Here is a 7,419-nt window from a genome sequence, read left to right on the forward strand (position 1 = left end):
AATTTCAATTGTTTGAATGATTCATAGCACTAGATGTACAAAATATGCATCCTTATGAGAAAAATAGCCCTTCAATAGGCGATGTAAATGCCAAGTTTCACATTTTTCCTATTCAAACTTTGCATTCCCCATTTACAACGATACGATAGGATACAATATTGACCTCATACCAGCACTTAACAATGATATATTACACTTTCTTCGAGAGTTGCTGCTCAAAAAAGTAATGTTTTAACGTTTGGAGAGTTAAAGGTCGGTTGAGAAAACCTTTATCGTACAACAAGACACTGTATATATAGTATACATGACAAATATTTTGTCGTACCAGCAGACAAAGCCCAAAACACTATTGTTTTTGTCTGCAAAACGTTTTACATCCAATGTTTATTATCAGAGGTAGACGTAGAAACTAATTGCAGTGATAAGACCAATACTGCTACCACACTCAACAAAGATGAGATTGTGGAAAAACCATAAATCTGTGCCATCCTCTTTTGGTCTTTCTACCAAGGACGATGATTGTGATTTACCGTTTATGTAATGGATTCCTAAACTCCACAGGAATCCATACAAACAAAGTTACATATCTAGATATGCAAAATGTACAACCAAACATCTTTCAAAACTTTTAACATCTGTATTCACAACTGTCAAAGATCTGCAGTCCTACCACAACACTTGTTACTCCCGTAGTGGTATTAATTCAATGTGGATCCTAAAAAATTCGAAAGATCTTTTGGAGACAATCAGCTCAAGACTATTATTAAATTATAATAGCATTAAACAGCATTAAAACCTATGATTTTTCAAAACTGTATAATTCTATTCCCCATACTCAGTTAAAATCTCGACTTAAAACATTATACATCGTTGTTTTTTTTCAAACAAGATGGTACACCTAGATACAAATATATAGTTCTTGGTAGAGATTCTTAATACTTTGTAAGAAATAATTCCAAATTATCTTTCCAAATATACAGAGGAAGATGTTTAGAAAATGCTGGAATCGACAATATATTTGTCCAGTATGGTGGGCGTGTTTTTTCAACAAACGGTCGGCTTTCCAATGGAAACAATTGTGTTCCTTTATATGCTGACCTATTCATTCACTCTTATGAGGCTGACTTTATAGCTGATCTGATTCGAAAAAAATAATATATTTTTGCTAGATCCTTTAATCTCAATTCTCCATATATAGATGACGTGTTATCTTTAAACAATCTTAATTTCGGGGATTCGATACATCGCATCTACCCCAAAGAACTTGAGATAAAGGATACTACAGACACTGTGACGTCAGCCTCATATATTGACATACACTTAGAAATCAATGGTAACGGTCAACTATTGACCAATATTTACGCCAAACTTGATGACTTTTCATTCAGAATTGTCAACTTTCCTTTTATCTGTGGCAACATCACTTCAGCCCCTGCATTTTGAGTGTTCATATCACAACTCATACGTTATGCCAGAGCTTGACGAAACTATGCAGAAACTTTTCGTATCGCGCTAGAACTCTAACAAATATGCTTCTGGAACAAGGTTATGTTGCTACAAGATTGAAGTCACTACAGAAGTTTTATTTTCGTCATCGTGAACTCGTGGATCGTTATGGTGTATCCATCTGCACCATGAACCTGATTTATTCAACGGGTCATTTTTTTTCCACGTTTGTCTACCCCGTACTTGACTTTTTATGAGCATCTCGGCGGGTGGTTCTAGAGAAGCAGAGAACGCTAACCCTACCGGTGGACCTGGTCCAAGATCCCAGTTGTTAGTAGAGTCCGAGTTCCTCATTTACTTTTGTTACTTTGTATGTATGATTTAAATTACTTTATGTTCTTTGTTCTGTATATTTGTTTTCCTTGTCTGGTCTTTGTCCCTAGATCACATTCTTTTGATTACCGCTTTAACCAATTTAAACAATTTAATAAGTATCAAAGTACACTAATGATGTGTTTTTTTTTATTTATTGATTGGTTGTCTTTTAAAGCCAAGTGGCGACTTTTTTTTTTTTTATTTTTCTAAGGTAATTAAATTGTCGAGGCGAATTATGAAAATGACCAACCAACGCCCATGCAGTCATATAAATGTATAGGATATTTTGGTATTAACATTGATTCAATTATATGCTCTTTACATAGAAATTAAGCGCAATCGGCAATCTCTTTGGTGATTCACTGGTCCCCGGTAGATAGGAATCTGTCTTCCTGTTGAAATGTATCGCTTTTAATCGTAGTGTCACATATTTCATGTGGATACAATTTCACGATCAGTCGGGAAGCAGTACCATATTTTATTCTGACGACGGCAGCTCTGCTTAGTCCATCCTTTTCGGTTGTAAGAGCTTCTATTTTTCTGATGGACCATCTGCTTCTCGGATACTTGTCCTCGTGAATTTGTTCGACGTCTCCCACTAGCATCTTCTCGTTGTCTCCTGTTTGTGCGTAGCGAAGTGAGATAGTCCGCTTTCCAACGGGACCAAAACAGGTCTATTTTGAATGTCTGTCTTTCCACACGTTTTTGAATGTCACTCCTGTTTGCGTGTGTGTTCGTACCACAAGTATCCTCACTCGGTACGCCCCGTGCAGGTCCAGGTGTCAAAAGAATAGGCCTGCAGCAGCGCTAAGCTTGTCGTAAAAGGCGACAAAATAGTGCTCAGAACCCTAGCCGGGGGCTAGGGCGCTCTGTCCACAGAGCAACTGGGATGTGTGCCCCAGGTGGTGGAATGGGGTACCCCTAGCGTGTTACATGCTGGGGTTGTCGGGTAATAATACGGAAAACCTGACCGCAAACCATAGTGGTGCACCGTGTTGGGAAAGATGCCACGTCCCTTGCACGTTAAAGAACCCTATTGTGGTATTTTCCCCAAGTAGGAACCATAGGGCTCCGCCACAGGAGGCTAAATTGTCCGACCCTACCCACCTCTCCCTATTTCCAGTGGCAATCAAAATTTGTCGACCCCATTGTCTTTGTGTCCCATCCCTTTTTCATTTCATCATTATTTCATGTTCATTTTATCATTAATTTCATGTTCATAGTCTGAATATAGCTGAAATATTGCTGCTCGAACGTTAAACCCCAACAAACAAACAAACAAACAAACAGGATCCACATTGAATGAATACCACTACAGGAGTAACAAGTATTGTGGTAGGACTGCAGACCCTCTTTGACAGTTGGTAGTATAGAAGTTAAAAGTTTTGAAAAAGGTTTGGTGGTACATTTTGCAGATCCAGCTATGAAACGTTGTTTGTATGGATTCTTGTGAAGTTTAGGAATCCAGTACATTGACGGTTAATCACAATCACATCGTCCTTGGTAGAAAGATCAAAAGAGGATAACACAGATTTATGGTTTTCCACAATCTCTTCTTTGGAGAGAGTGGTAGCAGTATAGGTCTTATCACTGCTATTATTTTCTACGTCTACCTCTGATAATAAGCATTTGATATAAAACGTTTTGCAGACAAAAACAATGTTGTTTTGGCTTTGTCTGCTGGTACGACAACATATTTGTCATGTATAATAGACAATGTTTTTGCTACATCGGGGTCTTTGAAAACTGATGTAGCCTTGGTACTCATTGACCTATTTAAACTTTTCATACGTTTCAAAATTAAAGACCACACGCCCTTTCACCACTCTGACAGAGAATCAATGTCATCCTGTTCTCGTTTTATCCATTTTCTTGCATAGTCCTCGACGGCATCCATAAGAACTTTAAAGTTATAATTCCAATTTATGGAGCGTGGTTGACGGTACTTTGGGCCTTTAGAAAGGATATTACCTAGAGATTCGTTTTCGATAATGGTTAAATCTCCCGTGACGACGTGACCAGGAGGACCATATTTGAATGAAGAGCTTTTGCAAGAATAGTCAGGTGGTTTAGCCTTGAAGTCCTCAATCTCTGCAATAGCCTTTTATAATTGAAAATTTTGGATGCAATGGGTGAAGTATAGGTATATGAAATAATTGGTATGGATTTTTCTTTGAAATATGGGGGAATTTTGTTGGTAACGTTTTTTTGATGGAGGATGTTAGCCAAATTAATTGCATCTATACCTTTGTTGACAAACGGTAGTGGAAGAAATGGTCGTTTACTTCATCTTGACTTTTCACACAAAATGGTTTAAAGAGTCTGTGGAAACCAATATCCAAAATGATGGCAACAATTCTGTATAATGATGAGGTGGGGTCAGAAACAGGAGTGTCAAGACTTGTTTTGTAAAGGGAGTGTAGTAGAGTGAGATGTATAGAATAAAGTTTGGTTCTAATGTGATGAAGTCCGAGAGGTTTTTGTATGAAAGGAAGGAGACCATATATGGAGACATCATGTAACTTAGGTGACGTATAGTGGCGATGGCCATGACTCCTTTCCCGTCTTGGATTTTTGTCAAATAAATTCAACAAATTCAAGCTATTGTTATATTTGCTTGAAAGGTTTCTTATACTTTTGATGTTGTCATTGCATCCGTAAGGTATTGCAGTACCTAGTCTGCGTATCCAGTACTCCTCTCTTTCCCTACAATAGTTTTACTTAGAACGGGACTGTTCGTAAGATGGTAATTTTTTTCTAAAATACGAACTTTCATGGAGAGGATTGAATGATCTTGTTGATTAAAGTGTTGATTAACTGTCGGAAATTTGGTGGTGTTAATTTGCGATCGATGACCGCACATTCTTTTATTTAATCGTTCTTGCGTTTCTCCGACATATATAAAACCACATAAGTTGCATTCTAATCAATATATTAAGTTTGTTGATTTGCACCTTAAGTCATTGTGACTTCTTGTACGGAGGGTTTTGTGTTTAAGGAAACTGGAGAAGTAAGGGTCGGTTATAAGAATGTTGCATGTTTTACAATTTTTTAATACCACATTTTGATATGGTACAATGTGGTTTGTCATCGTTGTAGTCAAATATATCGTTGAAAGTGATGGAACATGGTTTGGTTATTTTAAAATAGTCAGAATTTTTGTACTGGAATTAATGGTCTGCAGACTGAAAGTGTGATTGGTTACTTTTAGTTGAATTGGTCGGGGCACTTTCCATACCAGATGTGAGTGTGCTAAAATTCCAATCTGGGGACACCACATACTTACAAGACAACTGAGAGTCCGATCTGCTGTCAGACAACTGCATATTTTCAATAAAATTCAACAAATTTGCCAACGTTCCAACATACGGTATCCTCATTTGATATTAAGGGTTGAAAATCTATCTGCTCCCTTTTTGCCGGTGTTGCAATGATATTTTGCAAAAATGTCAAATTTCAGAATAGCATGGTACTGGTGTGACAGGTTGTAAGTCATTGTCTTAAATTACGTTACTGTTTTGTTTCAATTACTCTAACCCTAAAGTGAAATACTCAAGTTATCATCTTTTTCCCCTTCCTTAAATGACTCTAATGCAGCAAAATGTCCTGAAATTTGAGAGAAAAGTTAAATACTAACACAAATTTAGCATAGAATTGGACTGAAAGGAACCTATGGTCTTCAAAAATGTATCACACTTTCTTATATGTCCACTTAATATTTTTATTTTGGGTCTATTTTAAGAATAAAGCATTTACCCGATTTTTAGAGTGAATCCATAGTTGTGATTGTATTTAGGCATACATGTACGTGTAACCATGATAATTACAGATGAAACAATAATGTTCCTTAAGTTTTATGAATGTCTCATCCTGTCAAAATAAGAATGTCTTTCAATCTGACATACAGAATCAGTTTAAAATCTGACATACAGAATCAGTTTAAAATCTGATATACAATCTTAGATAGAATATGTAGCTACATGTATAAAGCAAATGTATATATAATCTAAGTTCTTTTATTTACCTATTTTGTCGTGAGCTGCTCAAAACTGTACCAACTCAAAACCTTGTTTAAAACATATTTTTACTTTAATTAACGATTTGTTTATTTGTAATTACCGAAGGCTCGCACCCATAACCAAAAAAATGTATACTTCGTGTTCGTTTCAAATTATCATTTTTGTCTTACCTACAATTTCACTGCAGGGAACTTGTGATCATTGTGTTTTTTTCTAACCTCTGGATATTGACATAGATTGTGGTCTCCCCGCAATGACCACAAAAGTGATAACCAGTAACAATTAACTATAGGACAATTTAATGTGAACGTAAAGACTTAAGCTGTCTTAAAATTTCTAAGTGTTAAAAAAAAACCTTGATTGAAATGCTACCTACCGATACATTATTTAAAATCATTTTCTTTTTTAATGTACTTAGCGAGCACTTCCTATATACTAGATTAAAAAATAAAGGTGATTTTATCGATTTAGTTATATATTATCAAGGAGATGTACTTGTTTACACTTCCGCTACCAAAATTTTAAATTCCCTTTAAATTTGTCATAGTTTAATCCAATACTAAAAAAACACCTTTGTTTTGAAGGTTCTCTTCGAATGCTTTTCCCTCTCCATTGCCTTTTTCATGCATTGTGTATATGTTACATCATACTTGTAAGGCGGCAGTAAATCATGAAGAGTTAAGAAAACATGTATTATAAAATGAGATATAGTTTTGTTTAAAAGCATGTCCACCAGAAAACCATGCAAAATCATTGTTTTATTATTTATGGATGTACCTAAATTTGCATTAATTTTTAGACGATTGTGATTTACCGTCTATGTACTGGATTACTAAACTTCATTAGAATCCATACAAACAACGTTTCATCGCTGGATCTGCAAAATGTACCACCAAACCTCTTTCAAAACTTTTAACTTCTATACTCACAACTGTCAAAAAGGGTCTGCAGTCCTACCACTACACTCGTTACTCCCGTAGTGGTATGAATTCAATGTAGATCTGAAAAATTCGAAAGATCTTTTGGAGACAATCACTTGAAGACTATTATCTGAATATAATAACATTAAAACCTATGATTTTTCAACACTGTATACTTCTATTCCCCATACTCAGTTAAAATCCCGACTTAAAAACATTATACATCGTTGTTTTTCCAAAAAAGATGGTATACCTAGATACAAATATATAGTTCTTGGTAGAGATTCCTCATATTTTGTAAGAAATAATTCCAAATTATCTTCCAAATATACAGAGGAAGATGTTTACAAAATGCTGGAATTTTTAATGGACAACATATTTGTCCAGTGTGGTGGACGTGTTTTTCAACAAACGGTCGGCATTCAAATGGGAACAAATTGTGCTCCTTTTCTAGGTGACCTATTCCTTCACTCTTATGAGGCTGACTTTATAGTTGATCTGATCAGAAAGAAAGAATATCGTTTGGCTAGATCCTTCAATCTCAGTTTCCACTATATAGATCACGTATTATCTTTAAACAATCCTAATTTCGGGGATTTGATACATCGCATCTACCCAAAAGAACTTGAGATAAAGGATACTACAGACACTGTGAAGTC

The sequence above is a fragment of the Perna viridis genome, chromosome 14 (genome assembly GCF_037379345.1).
Source record: "Perna viridis isolate PV_CMFRI_1.1 ecotype Kerala chromosome 14, ASM3737934v1, whole genome shotgun sequence".
In the NCBI taxonomy this organism is placed as follows: domain Eukaryota; kingdom Metazoa; phylum Mollusca; class Bivalvia; order Mytilida; family Mytilidae; genus Perna; species Perna viridis.